Source organism: Protobothrops mucrosquamatus, unplaced genomic scaffold (genome assembly GCF_001527695.2).
Source record: "Protobothrops mucrosquamatus isolate PMUCROS unplaced genomic scaffold, P.Mucros_1.0 scaffold401, whole genome shotgun sequence".
NCBI classification, from domain to species: domain Eukaryota; kingdom Metazoa; phylum Chordata; class Lepidosauria; order Squamata; family Viperidae; genus Protobothrops; species Protobothrops mucrosquamatus.
In genome coordinates, this window is record NW_015386732.1 from 359660 (window position 1) to 378385 (window position 18726).

Genomic DNA, 18726 nt, shown 5'->3' on the forward strand with positions numbered 1-18726 from the left:
AATTTGACTCACACTTGCATGGAAAAGGATTGACTAGAACTGTCCATAATTGCTACTGTATAGCAAGATTTTGTTTAATTTTGTTTTTGAAAATGTATTTTTGCATACTCTTCAGAAGAAAAAGGCTGCTATTCTGAAAAATCGCATATTGTCTCTTGTAAAATTGGTCAAGTCATTAAGTTTTAAGAAAGCCTAAAATCATAGTGGTGTTCTAATGTAGGCTTAAAACAATCCTTAACATTTTGGTCATCCGATTTGCCTGCTTGGGAGTTAAGATTTATAGTTGTCAGAAGGAACTCTATTTTTAAAGATGAACGATAGGCATGGGGTTTGACTGTTATGCGACCTCAAAGTCCACCTTGTATAAATCCCCATCAGCTGAATCATCCTGTTAAGCTTGTGACAACAATCAGGTACTTTGAAAACAGGATAAATAACCATCTTTGTGTTTTAACTCTTCTGTTGATGACCTAAGAGGTTAAACGCCTTTGACTGGCATTTGACTCCTGACCTCATATAAATGTTATCTTATCAGTTCCTGCTTGTTAACTTGCATTGGGTGCTTGTCCCTGATGGCTTTTAGATAAAGGCGGTTTTATTATATTTCCTATTGGAACTAAACTGTTGCCTTTGTTTTCCTTTGCAGTGTCAACTCAGAGAGTAACCTTTTCACCTTTTTTTCAAAAGGTTTTTATAAACATGTGTGATCTCTGTCTCCTTCTCTCACACACAATTTACTGTTGTTACCTATGGCTCTTGAGTGGATGATGATTAATATTAAGTCATTGAAATGTATCCATTTGTATTTAGCCCTTATCCTGGCTTGGAAAAAGTATTATGGAAAGATTCACCACCAACAAACCTCAGAATACTTTAGAACACGGGTGTCAAACTCACTGCATCATGTGACGTGTTGCGATGTATCATGACTTTTTTTTGGATTGCTGGAGCTGGGGTGGGCGCGGCCTCCACATGATGCAACCGGCCCTCGGGCCGGTAGTTTGACACCCCCGCTTTAGAAGAAATAAAGAAATGGGGGAGAGGCATGTTTCATAATTGTAGGTTTGAACAAGGATGAGATGGGTTCCTCAAATCAGATATGCAAATATATATTTAACAAAAGAGCCAAGTGGTACTATTAACCCTCTTTTTTCCTCCCCTTTCAAAAAGAGGGAGGTGATGTCATCTTCCTGCTATCTTCTTTTATTCAAGGTCCTTTCCTAAAGCCCTGCTGTTTTACATAGACTTGCACTTCTATTGCTAGTTTGCCACTATAAACACCAGACAAGAGAAACTGAGAGAGGCTAATAGATTGAGAGCAATATATAGCATTGCATCTTTTATTATACACTTATGATAATGTAAAATACATATTTTGTACTCATACAGAAACAGATATAAGAGTAGATAACCTCACTCCCCCCTTCCTTTTAATTTTCTGATTGATTTCTTTACATTAATTCAAATGTAAAATTTAGGAATAATTAGAGACAGAGCTTGAAAAGGTAGCCATTTTGTGGGTGTCTCATTATTTCTCTGAATCTATCTAATTCTTTTTCTTCATTATGACTTTCCTAAGAACATCTAGTCCTTGAGGTATTAGATTGCATTTGGCACTGTCACTTGCCCTTTTATATTCTCTTGCAAGTATTTGCTTCTTCCTGTTCCTGTCAAAAATATTAGTTAGTACAAAAGTTGTAACTGATGGATACTAAGGCCTATTACTTATATAAACACGGGATATTACTTACATAAATATGGGAATTCCCCAAATCAGATAAGTCACAATGACCCTTTCCCCATGGATGCATTTTCCTTCCAAATAAAGTTTGGGCTGTCTGCTATTCCACCATGCTTTATATACCGGTATGGTTATGTTTCTCTGGACAAGAAGTGAAATAAGAAATACATGAATTGCTCAGAATTACCTTTCTTTACACATGTATTTATATGATGCATGAATATCTGTTTTATCCTTCCTAGCAATTGTCCATGCTCTTGGTTTGGAAATGATTAAAGAGGAAATATCATCACAACAGCTTTGCAAAAGAAATTATCAGTACTGTTTTTTAAAGATTTCAAAGGTTAGGGTTAGACCATTATTTTTACACATGCTAAAATTCTGGAATGGAGGCCTCAAACTTGCATCAGCAAATATTATGGAATAATTACTATATAGAGACATTTTGGGATGAAATATAAGAGCATAGTGAAGTTTAGGTATTGATAAGGACATATTTGACAGATATTTCTAAATAAATTTGAAATGGTATTTTATTAGATAAAATGTATAATTATACAAAATGAAGCTATTTTTTCTCTTTATCTGCTAAATAATAATTTTAAAGAGTTCTTCCTCCGTTTTTAAAAGGATTCATATCTAATTATTTTTTTTCTAATTGATGATCAACTAGGCTGCTAATTAAAATGAATATTTTTCATATTAAAATATCTTTATGAATAACTGATTAGACAGGAAAATGTGTGTATTGTCTGAACAACACATTTAAAAACATGTTTATTGACTTGAAAAGAATTTTCTCCTCTAATAATGAGAAAAGTTGACCAATTGAAATAGAGGGAATTGTGAATTTTGTTTAGATGTATTTATTATTTTCTGCCCATCTTGTTTCAAAGCGACTCTGTATTGGTACTGTATGGTCTGCATACTGTATTGGCATTTATAATCTTTAAAACTCAGCCTTTTTTCTCTAGTCACATTTGAACCTTAAAGACTTAGCCAAAGCTGGGCATAGTTCTACCTTTTATTTCCTCAAACTTCGTGGATCACAATTGTTTTATCATTCCAAAGGCAGCCTTGTGTTCCCTGCCTCTTTCCCATATTAGTTTGGGTGAAGCTGCCGAAGATACAGGAAAGAGGGCGACTCTCCCACTCCACCCTTTTTTTTAAAATGTCTATGTGCGTTTGTCATTGAGCTCTGGGAAACAAAGCTCTGGGTTTACAGGTGTTTCTTGGCACCCTGGGTGCCTGTGTCCTCATTCATCCATGCTACTTTGCTAATTCCCGTGTCAAGCTTTCCTCCCGTTCCTACCTTTGTGTGAGAGATCACACCCAAGCACGGATTAATTCCCTTCTCTGGAAAGATAATTAACTCGTTACCTGTCTCTTTATTTCACGTTTTCCCGCTCACTTGCCCACTCCCCATATGTTATGTTGTCCACTGGTTTTTCTTAATCCTCCATAATGGAGACCGAATAGCTTATGTAAACTGAATGCAAAGTCGCCTCCCCCCTCGCCTCCCCGATTTCTTTTCTTTCAAAAAGTCCTGACTTAGATGGCAAGGAAGGAAGCCAAAAAGGACGCTAGGCTGTTGCAAGGCAAGAATGAAGTGCCAGGGCTGGCTTCGACTTCCCTTCGCTTCAAGGTGGTCCTACAGCAGGTCGCGGTGGGTGCGCCAATTGGGGCTGCGCGGGGAGAGACAACTTCAGCTCGCTTACACCTTCGCTGGCTCCGGATTTGTGCGGTTCTGGGACGAGGGGCTCCAAGACGGAGCCCTCAGCCGATCGGAGGTTCCGGTTAGTCGTTAATGGATTTGGGCCGCTTGCTTCTAATATCCCGGAGCTACTCCATTTCCCGCAAATTTTGCTAATTTAAGGTTGCGGAGACCAGAGGAAAAGCGAGGCGTGTTAAGCCTGACAAACGTGCCTGCATTCCCTCCCGTCCCCAACCCCGCAGCGAACCAGACCAATCCCCATTTCACTGGGGATCCGTGTCAAGGCCAGGTTTGGGGAGGGTGGCGGGAAGGTCTACAAAGGCCTTCATTCATTCGTTCACAGGGCGAATCGGGACGTTGCCAAAGGGGCCGACTTAGAATTTGCAGGCTGTTCTGGTATTTGGCAAGAGCAAGAATGACAACTTATTGGAAGTTCTCAAGGAATCATTTATATTTCACACTCCACTAGGCAGCTGATTTGAGATTGTCTGTTAGCATAACAAAAGCTCCGAGCCTGTGAACTTCAGAACCCTTTCGACCTCTTAGCTGCAGTCTTGAATAGCCCTCAGCCCTTCCTATAGAGATCACCCAAAGCTCCCCTCTTCGTGGTTAAATTGTTAATCAGGGTAATTTAATATAGTTTTCAATATGCCTCATCTCTTATTGGGGAGAAGTATTCACAGATTTTCTCTCCTCCCTCTTCTTTTTAAAATTCAAGTGTGAGAGGGGCAGCTGCAGACAGGACCCCCTCCCCACCCTGTACCCCCTCCTGACTGCAATGTTCAAGAGCAACATCCAGAGTGAAAGTCTACAAAATGCATACACACAGAGCAACAATCCTTTTTCTTGTCCTCTAACATGAACCTGAAATTTCAGACTGGTTACCCCACCCCAACACATGTTTCTCCCAGGCAGCCAAAACAAAACAAAACAAAACAAAAAATAGAAGAATGCAGTTCTACTGAGGCAATAACCTCAGATGTCACTCCTAAACACAAAATCCACCTTTTTTCTTGTTCATCCATAATCTGTCAATACAAAGGGATAATTGATAGGTGAGAACAGTTCTGTCCCAAGCATGAGTTATCTTCCTCTTCTCTCTAATTTTTTTAAATATACTATTCCTCTGAGGACTTGCCTTTTCTATAGAAAGTGGACAAGTGTGATCCTTTGATTTATCCAGCCTTGAATGATCTCAGAGGAAATCAATCTTTTTTCACATATGTGCAGATTTTGTTATTTCTGCTTTTTAAAATTACAATTCAGACATTCTGTTTTCATAAAGCTGATTTGAATTGATTTCAAATGGAGACCACTGAAGATACTGAGTTTTTACACCCCCCCCTCCATAGGTGGAATATAGATAAAAACAGGATAGCTATTTCCCTTCAGAAATTAGTGTTTAGAAATCAGTGAGATCTTTTTCTGTTCCCCCCAAAATTTGGAAAATACGTGATTTCTCTGTGTTTTGTGGGAAAGCATTATTTAAATTATTTTTTAAATTAAATAGGCATTTGAATATCTGGCTGTGGCAAGAACATATGAAAAGGGGACTGCGTGTAACTTTTGAAAATCTCAGTAGCAAACTAAAATACATAACTGTTTAAAAGATGCAATTCTTTCAATATGCTAACACATTTTTTTAAAGATTATTGCATTCTTTATGTGCTCCTGAAACTCATGAGTTGAAGTTATATAGGATCAATTTTCACAAGGCCATATAGGAAGCTCTGATTCAGCAAGGACTTGAACACTGATTTATATAGTCCAATACTACACAGAATTATAACTCAGTTCTTTTCATTAAATGCCTTAGATTTTAATATAAAGTGACCTTACTATAATTCCATTTATTCTAAGTTATTTTAAACACACTGAACCATTACTGAATTCAGTGGGCCTAACTCCCAGATTAAGGCAGTCATATTACTCTTCATAGCAGAATAAGATACTAATTTATATGAATATCTCACTATTCATAATAATGTGTGGAGGGCTTTGTTTCTGTTTCTTGTGCAAAGAAAGCCCACCAGCCACCTTGCTTAGTATAATAGTCAAATTAATTGGGGTTGGGAGAAGGCCTGACACACTTATTTTCTGTTATGGTTCCCCAGGCAACTGTTTTGGAATACCGTACAGTGTCATAATCTGGCAAACTTTCAGAAGAAGCTCAAGGCTGGCCAAGTTATAGAAATGAACATTTTAATCAGATGTCTTTTAGTTTATAATTTTATTAAGATCTGTACTGTAATATATGTCACTGTAATTTACTGGATTTGAATGTTGTTTTCTTGTATTATTTGAGCCAAATAGAGTGAAATGGCTTGGTAATTTCCTAAATATTGTCCAACATTGTTCTCATTTTACTTCTTTTAGAATCTGAGACATAGTCACTCCAGTCTGAAAAGCTAGCCAAATCACTTTAGGTTTAACTGAATTTCAAACTGCCTGTTTAAGATTCAATTTAAATAATGGGTGGAAGTTGTTTGTTTAAAGGTTTGCAAAAGCAAATTTTAAATTGTTTTTACTTGGATCATAAAATATATCAGAGGCTGTATCTATTGACAAATAATCAATAGTGCTGTTTCCGGTACTTTGAAAGAAAGGTCTATACTCAATTGTTTCTGTTGAATTGTTTTAAAAAATGAATAATTATTTAGGTGCCATAAAAATCAATCAGTCAGGATTACTAATTTCCAAATAAGTTTTCCTTATATCATTGGAATATGATTTCATGCTTAGAACTGTGATATACAAATAATATCTTTACATTACTGCTGTATTTCCTTATTTTTAATGCGGTCCTTTCTATATGCAAACGTATTAATGTAAATATTATGAGAAATGTTACTATTTGAAACAGTCTGATTAATTTAGAATTTCTTGTTTTTAAGTAACGGGGAATACTAATCATTTAGTACAGTGCTGCTGTTGAAAACATTCTGTTCAATGATCCTAGTCTTATTTTTCCAAGTATTGCCTCTTTAACATTTATGTAAGGCTCTGTACATGAGTGTAGTTTTTTTAAAAAAGAAATTCAGGAAAGGTGGAAAGTGTAATTTTAACTATGAAATGACATTTACATTTTTGCCACGCTTTCACTTATTATCACATTTTCCTTTTCCTTCATTTCCCCCCCTTCATTAGAATTTATGATCCATGTCCATCATTACACTTTCACATCTCTGAGTTTGTGTTAAATTTTCTTTGGGAGGTTAATAAACATAAAATGTGCATGGGGTGGGGATAGGGATGAAGTCCTTTTTAAAAGTATGAGGTTTGAAAAAAATCAGTTTTGAATAGTTTATATTTTCTATGTCAATTAAACCATTTAGTTTAATTTTAAACCAATGTGATTTTAAACCCTGAAATTATTTAAGTGCTTAGCTATCCTTTGCTTTTTATCTTTTATTGTTACTTGTTTTAAAGACTGCTTCTATATTGTTGTGCTCTAAGCTCTAAAACCATACTCAGCTGTATGATTTGGGCCTGTTTTCTGTGAAAGGCGATGTATATTTATTGTTTGTGATGGTGTTTGACAGGGGAAATGGATGCAGACACCAGAACAATTATATTACAATCCCTTTGGGAATTCCAACACCAAATTTAGCCAGACTGATGGGGTACTGTCTAGACAGCCCCTTTTGTGTATCAGCTGTTCTCCCTGCTTTATTTAATGTATGACATAAAACCTGCATATGAATTCTCAGTGTAGCCATCCTTACAACCATGGTCTGCTTTTATAAATCTTCATTGGCAGCAAGTATAAAAAGACCATCCTGTTCTGACAACATTGCATGTTCTGATATTATGCACTTAGCATACAAATAATATGCAAGATAAGACTGGTTCTTTTTCTCTAAGTAATTAAAATGTGATTTGCTAGATTTAGATACCATAGTCATAAGAGTGATGAATGAGGGGGTCTGGCTGACCATTAAAGTTGCTTGGGTTTTTGATGATTTCTTACAGTCAAAATGTATATTCAGGTCAAATGTTTCTCTTTCCACTGCTTACATGAATATAGTATACTGTATATATAAAATGAGTGTGGAAACAGAGGGCATCCATGTGAAGATCTGTTTTGAAAGAGGTGGACAATGCCAAAATACAAAATGTGTAAAATAATTACATTGCATAATATGAACCTTTTAAAAATTATGCTATGACATCTTAGTACAGATCTCTAGGCAGGAAATGGAAAGCACAAGGGGGAGAGTCATACATACTGGAGAAAAATAAGGAAAAGTCTTATTTTATTTTTCTACTTGCCACTTCCTTTTCTTGAGCAGAAACATGCTTTTATTTATTTGTGTTTCAAAAAATGACAAATTCATTTATGGCCTTATTTGTTATTTTGTTTTCTATATTGCAATGATCCATTTGACCAAGAACTTCAGTTATTCAGGACAAGGCCAGACTTTTTTTTTTAAAGAGCACATAAAAGAGAGCATATAAAACTAATCATGATTATAATAATCTGTTCACTTAGAAATGTATAAGCTGAGCAGATAAGTTATAGAGCTATAGCAAGCAGAAGCACTGCTATTTCTCAACCAATGCCAGCTTAGCTATTCTTAGATTTAAGTAGTACTTCTTACATTACTTTGAGGCAGAGGACTGGAATGTTTTTAGTTAAGAAATGGATTTTGCCAGTGTCATGGAATAATATCACTAAGTGTGGTCTTCACAACAGTCTTGAAAAATAGGTTAGGCTGATAGACAACAATATACCAAAAGTTCTGTAGTGGGTTTCATGGATGAGTGAAGACTGGAATTCAGAGCCTTTGACCCATCAATTGCTCCATCTGCAGCTTTACTTTAATTCTCCTTCCTTGACTTTACAGTGATAAGAAAGTAACTATAGTGTAGGAGCATTATGCTAGTTAGCATCTCTTTGGAGGAGGAAGGATATCTGAGGTCTCACATCTGAAATTACGAATATCATTCTATGACATCTATTAGGAATTAGTTAAAAATAGTTCAAACATGAACAAATATCCATATGTCTCAACCATATACAGATAGATTTTCTATTAGGGAATAACATTCAAATCCAGGGGAACATCACTCCTTGAAGACCATTCCATTCCCACATTCATTTACTCATTTGCTAACAATTGTAAGAAGAGAAAAAGTGAAACAATAAACCTTGCTTTTTAAGTTGACAGAGATTGCCTCCTGTAGATTAGCATTGAGGTTACAATACCAGTTTAATTGGGAATAAAGTTTCCTAAATATAAAACAGTGTGAAATTTTGATTTTCTGCATTATATTTGATCTGTGGGCACACATTTGACCGGTGTGTTTTAAAATTATGATTTCCCATTTTGGCAATCCCACCATTACTTCAAGTGGACAATTAGAATGTTATTCATTTTGATGCAATAGGAAAGAAAATTCATTTTATTTGGCCCATTGTTCAGAATACAAAAAGACATATCAACTGGAAGAATAATTTATAATACCGGTATAATATAGTGTATCTGGTCACCTAACCAGCAATAGACTTTTTTTCTCAGTTTGGAAAAAACAACAGCTCAAATGTGGAAGGAGGCAGGCAGGCAGGCAAGCAGGAAGAAAGGGTAAAGAAGAAGTGCTGGAGGTAAAATTTCTTCAGTTCATATTGGAAAGTAAATTTATCCAATTTGCACTCCACAGATAGGTATATGAAATAAAAAAGTTACATGCCATGTCTAGATTTTATATTGCATTTTGCAATTAAAAAATTGCATATGAAAATGTGTAAGAAACATGGGAAAAGTGCACAAAAAGCATATATTAGGAAGAAGGATATAAAAATGTATGTGATATGGAAATATATTAAATGGCTTATGAATTTTCATACATCCTTTAAAAGTAAAACTTGACAGTGATACACAAATAGGCTGAAATGAGTCTTTTGTTTAAAAAAAAAGTTTGCAAAATCTGTTAGCTAACTAGCAAATGAAAATAAGCAAAACCTATTCTCTGTTTGTCTGTCCCTATTGTATATATTTCATATTTTGTAAAGTAGAGAGAAAAAACCCTTATCTGTGACAAAGTCCAGGTTTCCTACATCTATCTATTGAAGTGAAATTGGGGATTGGTGAAATCTTCAGTTTTAGTCCCTGTAACATTGATATAAAATGTTGTTGTCCACTTTCCATTGCTATCAGAGGTTGGCCCCCCGTCATTTTTGTGTATTTGCTTAGCCATTATCCATTAGCTTGTATAGTATGTTACAATCTATAAGCAGTTTGGATCTGACTTTAAGATAAATGTCAAAGTGTAGCTGTCCAAAGATGTAATATATTTCATATGGAATTTATTTGGATGTATCACCTCATCAGATTTTGTTCCATTAGTAGATGCTTAAAACATTCATAGAAATAAAACATTCGTTATTGTGGTCCACAGTACTTTGTTGCCTGGCATGTAGTTTGAATGTCATTCTATTGTGGATTTTGACCTATACTTTGGAAACGTCTTGCTGAAAGCCACTTGACAACTGGCCCTGAGATCATAAGATACTCTCAAAGCAAAATAAAATGTCACAATTCTTGGGAAAATCAAAAACTTCTACCAGTACTATGTTTTTATGGGTTTATAGCTGGACTCTTAAGCAGTTTCCAAAAAAATATATCATATTTTCTTTACGCCTACTGTAATCAGAATAGATATTTTGATAAAACCAGCTCTGGAATATGATACATAAAAATAAAATAATTTGTATTAATGGTGGTCCATGTAGCCAACATTAACAAGCAACAATGCCATTTTTTTCTAGGTGGCTGATTTTCTATTCCTGCCTGGAGCTACAAAAGGATTGAGCCTGTGGCATTTACACACAAGCTAAAGAAGAGGTGCTTCCTTTCAAAATACAGGATCCATCTTTTCTTATATGCAGTACTATTTACATCAAATCAAAAATATACATCGATCTGGAATAATGGTCTGTAGACGATATTTTTAGCCATTCCAGTGTTAATGGAGTTATAGTATTTATTTAAATCAGAATTCTTGATGGAATAACTAGTGAGTAACTCTTAATCTATAGATTTATTATCCCAACCAAACTGGGTTTATTGCTTAATTCTATGCACTCAATTCTATGCATTTTTTATTAATTTCTACTACCCTCTAGTTTTATCAGATTTTGTAATGAATGTCCTCTTGCTTATTACTTTAAATATTTTTACTTTTTAATAATAATAAATGATATATTAAAGTTCAGCTGAAACATTGTATATTTTAGTAATGTGTACTGAGACAACCTTGTTGCAATATATTTTTTAAATCAGTGATGAAATGGCTATTATATGAAAATAAAATGCACATCTGAAATGCACTTCTGAAGCAGATGTTAAATGTATATAGGGGAGTTGACATGTGTGGATGTGAAGCAGAAGTGCAATTCAAGGTGCCATATTGTAATTTCATCAACATGCATCCCTGTTGGCAATGTTTTAGGACCCTGACCACAGCAGTATCTTTCCACTTCATAACATACATGGAAAATAGAACTCCACTGAAGGGTTTCATCATGCTGAGTGTAGAGTAAGTACAAGGTCACCCAGCATTAATGGATGAAAACTAGATAAACAGCCCTGATTGGCCTATCCAGCAAGCATGTTTTACTGATGAACTAGATGCTGAAATCTATACTAACTTATTTTCAGTGGGAATTAAGATTTAAATTATGATAGCACTTGTCCCTCTGCTTATTGCTAATAAAAACACCCCTAAGAAACAAACCTTAGCAACGTGCATTAATCTGAAGAAAAAGACATGCAGGGTGATTGATCACCCACATCAGTTGAGTTTTTCCCCAAATGTATTACTTGGAAGTAAATCCTGCATTAATGAGATTTGTTTTAATGTAAATATATTTAGGAAAATTAATACCATGGCCCCATAAAATTCCAATGGAAGGAATTTGAAAATGCAAGAATAACACATGGTAATCAGAACAGAACAGTTATTGATGTTAGGAGATATATTTTTTTGTAGAATGTATTTTTATTGGTCAAAGACTGGAATAAAATTTCTTTTTTGTTCACATGATAATTGTTACCCCCTAGGTTTGTATCTATTCAGAGGATACACAAGCCGTGGAGGAATGTTGCAATTACTCCCATAGCCCAGCACTTCACAGAATCTGCCACCCAATACTGACCTTCAGGTAGTTTTCTTTTTCTGCTAACAGGCCTCTGCAGCCTACCGGAAACTGCTCCAGGTCACATGAGGCTTTCATTCTTGAAGCAGCTTCAGAGAATGCTCTTCCATAGCTTCTGCAGCTTCCAAAAACTGCATGCTCCATTCTCATGTGATCTTTTTGACGCCATGTGAGTGGCCCTCGTGACTTCCAGAAAGTTCAGAGACTGTGCAGGAGAGCACACCTCATTCTCAGGCAGCTTCTGCAGCCTACAAAAATTGCATAAGAATGGGGTGTGTTTCAAGAATAGTTTTTGGGTTTTGGTGAATGTTGGCATGTCACCCAAAATGTCATGGAGTGTCATCTTTGACATTTATGGGCTAAACATACAAGTGGAGCTATTTTACTTTATGTTTGGTAATCTAACACTGGGTTGAATGTAAAATATATAAGTATAAATATTTGCAAGCTTTTATTGGTCCAGAAAATTGCTCAAAAGAAATCATTTAATTAATTTGTTTCCCACAAAACACCTACAAAACTGGCTGTTTGTGTTCACGGGGTTTGAAGAAAATGGATTTCTTTGTCTATTTTGGAATAATTTCCAAGATTAGCTCAAACAATCCAGACTGATAAACTATATTACAGTTAAAAATGTAACCCCATACAAAAGTCTTTATATATAAAAAAAGAGCCAACAAAGAAAATAAGTCATTTCCTTTCAAAAATAGCAACATGAAATGGAAACCCTCTCTCCCCAACATCTGGAAAATAAATTTACATTGCTAGGTACTATAAGCCCTAAAGGAAACTCTTCAATAATACTGCATTTTCAAAAAATAGCTCACAAAAACGTAAACTTTTGTACCCAAGGTTACAAAAATTAAGGCAAATAATAGTTTCTTATGTTTAGGATAAGTTAATTGTGTAGTGGTTAATGTACCAGGCCTTAGGCACAAAGCTGGGTTACCTTGAGCCAGACATTCTTACTTAGCTCTAGGAAGGAGGCATTGGCAAGCTGCTTCTGAAAATCTTGGCAAGAAAACTACAGGGACTTGTCCACACAGTTGCCAGGAGTCAACGATGATTTGAAGGTATACACACACAAACACACAAAACCGGAACAAAATGATGGAAGAGAGCCAGTTAAAGTGATTAAGGCACTGGGCTAAAAACTAGATTTGAGTTCTACTGCCTTAGACATGAAGGAGCTCTAGACTCCTGCCTTTGACACAAGAAATAATCTTGCTTAAAAAAAATGCTGGACTTGTGCATGTACTCACCAGAAAACAAAACTGATTTGAATGAACATAATACAGTAATATAATAATGGAAGGACTCAATAGATTAATAAAAATGCCAAATTCTAAACATCTGCCTGACTGCGACATATCATAATATGAAAGAGAAAGAACTGGAGAAGTGGCTGCAGTTATAACTGAATATCTGGAATGCAAAATTAACAAACAAACAAAAAAAAAACCAAACAGTGCACACCAAAATGGAAGATCAAGCTGGAAAATTAGATGAGCAAACTAAGAGCAGATACAAGCAAGCTAGAAGAGATGAAAGAAAAGCTGAAGAACAAGAAGACCAAAGTATATCTGATCAAGAAATATCACATGGAACTAATAAGATTATTGATTGATAAACATCTGTGCAAGGTTCTATAATAATAATTATCCCCTCCATGGATATTCCCTTTTCATGGGGAAGGAGCTTGCAATGCTCTGAGGAGGGGGGAGTGAGAGCAAAGGAACCAGATAAAGCATATCTGCCAACCCATTTAATATAGTGAGAAAACAGAAAAAGATTACTATAATGATTGTCACCTGGGTCCAACAGGACTGCATCAGATTTTAAAGTTTCTTGGCATCAATTGATAAGTGGACAGTGGGACTCAGGAGCTATGGCTGGGCAAACAAGGTCCTCACCCTGTAGGATTACTGGAGGAACAATGATCACTGGAAAAGCAAAAATAGCCTGTATTTGAAACTGACAATATAATTATGGTTGGTCGCAAAGTCATCCAGATATTTAGACTGGATTTGGCATTTCCCTTATTTCTTTCTATTCTTTATTTGGTCTTTCTTGTAGGGCTGTTTGGTTTCTCTGTTCTTCATAGTATACTAACTTCAATGCATCTTCTTCACTGTCCTTTAGCTATTTATCCAAAGCCTTTTTTTTCTTTTTCAACTGTCATGTGGGCATGGAATCTTGCAAGTACGCCAATTTTTCTTTGTAGGTAGAGTCTATGAACATCGCTGAAAATCATGATTCATAGTCACTATTTTATTGGATTTCCTTATAGTTCTGCTTGAATCCAGTCCATTATTTCAGGCAGATTTCATTATTATGAAATGACTGGAATTGCTCAGATGTTAATTGTCTTGATGATATTTCCGCCATTGAATTTGGATTTTAAGATCTTCATTCTCATGATATATTCATTTCTAACCTTCTTCTTTGATTTCAGTTTGCTTGATGTTGTCAGCTTGAAGGATGCCCAGGTATTTGTAATGATTGTCTTCATCCAGATTCTTGAAGTTATTTCCTTAGGGTATCTTGATTCCTTCAGTTTTCACTGTTTTCTCCCTGTTGCTTTGTTCCTCTGCTGTTTGGGCAGCTTCCTTTCTGCTCAGGGGGAAAGAATTCATTTTCAACTAGATATAGTTGACTTGCACCCACTCCTACACCAGTTAGAAGTTTGAATGTTGTTGGCAATCAAGTAATTGGTCTATAGTTGCCTGATGCTTTCCTTTTGCCGGATTTTTCATTATCAGGTAGAGCAGTGGTTCTCAACCTGTGGGTCGGGACCCCATTTGGGGTCGATCGACCATTTCACGGGGGTTGCCAAGCAAGGCTGTCCGCCATTTTTTTTGTCCGCCATTTTTTCCCCCTTTTCCGGCGGGTGCCTTACCTCCCTTGGGCTGGGCCAGCTGGTGGTCAGCCTGCTCCGGCGCTGCCGCTTGCCAGCTACACCTCGACCGGCGCAGGGGGCGGAACCACGCATGCGCGGCGCTCCCGGGCAGGGAAAGTCCTCGACTTACGACCGGTTGGGTAGTCCTCGACTTACGACCGGTTTAGTCCTCGACTTACGACCGGTTTAGTCCTCGACTTACAACCGGTTTAGTCCTCGACTTACGACTGGTTGGGGTCGCGGCATTAAAAAGGTTGAGAACCACTGAGGTAGAGGTTTTACCAGATGTTAAACCAGACATGCCAAACTCACGACGTCACGTGACGTCGCGCAGCGTATTGGAGCTTTTTCGCCATTGCCGGCAATGGGGTGGGCGTGGTTTCCCGATGACGTGTCTGGCCCACAGGCCAGCAGTTTGACACCCCTGTGTTAAACAATCTCTGGTTTCATTTTCTTGCAGTATGTTGGTGAACTGCTTTGCAATGAGTGGTGTAGACCAATTAAATGTTTCAACCAAGAACCATGCAATTCATCTTCATCTGGTGCTGACCAATTGTTGATCTTCTTTGCCCTTTTCTCCACTCTTTCTGTTTTTATTAGAAGTTTTTTTCACTTCAATCGATGGATAAAAAGCCAAATCCAGGCTGGTTGACTGTGTGACCAATCCTAATAATAATAAAATCCCAATCAGTTACCCTTGGCTAGCTAAAGCGCTCAGAACAGAACATTTCTTCCTTTAGTGTCAGCATGTACCTTGGGCATGCTATCCTGGCTACAGTATAATTGACATTGGTTTGAAGAAGGCCTTCATGGAGACTCATGCATGTAGAGCTTTTTCCCTACAGATGAAATTACATGTATATAAACATGGAAAAGCATTTTCCCATGAATACATAAATTAGACTAGTACTGTGCTGAAACCCAGTTATATATCATGTGATTTGTGATGTGCCATTGCATGCAATCCAATTATGACATGATAAACAGGGCTTCTGTGTAACAGTACCAAGAGTATGTTATTAAGGTGCATGAATTTTCATTCTACTGGCTTTAAATGAGTCCCAGTTTAGATAGTTTATGAAATGAAGTTGCAAATGAATATGCAAGAAATATAAAAGCTGCTGCTTCTGAATTCATAACATGCAATATGCCTTTCTATATCTGTCCAATTGTCACGAAGCCTATGTGTAGTGTATATGAAAATGCATCTGTAAAAGATATGGGTGTGTTTTTGTATAATTACACAATACAGAGGCACTACAATAATATGTACAAATTGAAATATACTTTTTCATTTCTGAAAGTAGAATGCTTCAGGTCTCTTACAACAGAGCAAATTAGCCAATGATTGCAAAGACCAGCAGAATGGCAAGAAAAACCAACGGTTTTACCTGTCTGAAAATTGTAGATTCTTGTCTATTTTATTATTATATTTTATTATTTTATTTTATTTTATTTATTATTTTATTTTATTATTATTTTATTTATTAAACTTACATGTTGCCATTTTGCCAAAAGGCAATGCTAGGTGGCTTACAATAATTAAAACACCAATATAAAACTTTAAAACAATAAAAAGTAATATTAAATTTGATTTAAAATTGACAAAGATGAGGAGTAAAAGAGCAAGATGAACACAGGAAGGAGGTGGGTCTTAGTCCATTAACCACCTCCAGAATGATATGCCCCCATTGGAGCCTCAGGCCAGTTGGCAGGACCAGGTCTTCAGGCCCCTTTGGTATGGATGTCACCTTGGGAGACAAAATGATCTTGAGAGTGGGAACCAGGGCAGAAAAGATTCTTCTCCTGGAAAACTGCTAGCCAGAATTCCTTGTCTGAGGGGTCCATAGCATGCCCCTTCAGCCGGCATGGGTGGGAGTGTTCCTCAGATAACCTTTGTTATTTTTGTTGGATTTTTTTTTTACATATTGGGTTTGGCGCATTGCCAACTCATTTCTTTTTGGCAAACTTTTAAAGCTGATAAATCTTATATTTATCTTTCTTTATAGCTATCTTGTCTCTATTGCAGTTGGTAACTTGAGAGATCAAAACTAAAATAACAATACCACGAACTAATATAACTTCTTTTCCTATCTATGTGCTTAATAATGCATAGCATAATCCTGTGCAAACCTACTCAAAAGTAACTCAATACTTTTAATATGTTTATTACATGACAACCACAACCTTATTGTAGTAGAGGTATGCATTTAATACTTAGGCAAATACTATTCAGAGTTGTGCATTTATCTTTCCTTTTCTGTCAAAATATATTTTGTCACTTGTTCATCATCAACATCCTTTATTCTATATTTCTCTTATACGCACAATGCTGTTGAACTAGGAGTTGGATTTTTCTTTGTCCTTTAGGTGACAAAACTTTATTCTTCTGAAATAGCGGGTGTGACTTACAGGTAAATAAATAATTAGGAAAAGTATATAATTTAAAATAGATTTTCTTTTTTGCCATTCTTAATGCTGCTGTACAGTTTTTATGATAGATATATCATAGCTAGCTAAGTGAGTTGAAATTTTTATTTTCTGAATTTTAAATATAGTTTTCTTCTTTGAAATATGGATTGCTTTGCATGTATTTAAATATTTGCTAAAGGAATATAATATAATCTCATGCATTTCCTTGAATCGATAGGAAAAAGAATACAAGCAGTCACTTGTAGGAGACCCTTGTAAGATCTGAACGGGTTCCATAAAAGTCATCAGTAAATGCTTAGTAAGAAGGACTGATTGAGATCATGTATAAGGAATCACTGAACACACAGATGAATCTTTTTTGGTTGAAACTATCAGGGCTGAATTTGGAATCTTCTGAATGAAAAAAACTGTATTACTGAATCATGACTCCTGTACTCTTGGGCTTTAAAAAAATCTGTAACCTGTCTATTTATCTGTCTGTCAGTCAGTTACTCTTAGTGACTTCTGAATTCCCTTTCTACTAGGGCTAACAGACATACAGTTTTGAAGGAGAAAATGTGATTCTGAGCACAAATGGTCATGCATGAGTTCCTGTTGGGAGCATCCTAAACAGCTGCAGTTTTTCTGGGCTCACGTGGCTGACCTCTGCATATAAAACACAATCCTTGTAACTTTTTATTACATGTTATGTTTTGTATATTGTTGTTTCTTTTAAACTGCGAGAATCATCTGAAGTTGGAGATCACTTAAATCTAATTCAATAAATAAATGAGTTTGGCTTAAGATGTCTCTGGCAACTATTATATGTGCATCCAAACTATATTTTGCTTTTTTTATTTATTTATCTAGGGCTATCTTCTCAGACTGTTATAATAGATGTTAATTAATGAGGGCTAATTAATTTCCTCTTCCTCTTTTTATTTCTTTCTTCATTTTCTTTGAAATATATGAAAAATAATTTGTTTTCAATTCCTCCCTGCTCCACAAAGGATAAGAACATTTTGATGGAGTGCAGATAATGAGAGTTTTTCCCCATTTACCTTACACAGAGAAAGAACATTTGTGATTGTCCTGAATTTCAGGGTTCATTCATTTCTCCAGTGCTACAGTATGCCATCTCCCCAGCTTCCTACCTTTCAATTAAATACCAAAGAAGGATATAGTAAGGGAATTTATCCCTGTGAGACTTTTTTTAGAAGCAGGAACAATGTAATTCCCCCCCCCAAATTGGACATACTTCAGTATTTGTATCAATTTATATATTTTCTACAGAAAGATCAATAGCTGGCATATCTGGTTAGCAGAAATAATTTGGCATTGTTCTGATTTATTGAATGACTTCCTTTTCATATAATTCTGGAAAAACTAATTTCTTTTGGTTTCTCTCCTTCTGCTCACTGACTATGCTAGAAAAGTAAATGAAAATTATATCTTTACAATGACATTTAAATCCCTTCTTTTCTCTTCTCTTACAGAATGTTTGTTTTTTCAGGTCACATCAAATATAAAAATAAACCAAACCCTTAAAATGAAAACAAAGTCGGTCACACTGTAGTATTTGCATCCTTATTTCTGAGTATGTTCACCTTCCAACAGGCAACTTTGCTATACTTTTCATTAACTTTTCATTATTGCCAAAGATATTTACACAAAAGTTACACACACACAATTATGAATATTTTTTGGGAAAGGGGTGATAGAAGTTTTCATTTTAATATGCAGCAGTCCAGAATTTAACTCTAATGCAGCATAGTTTTCTATTTGTATTTGGTATCTTAAAA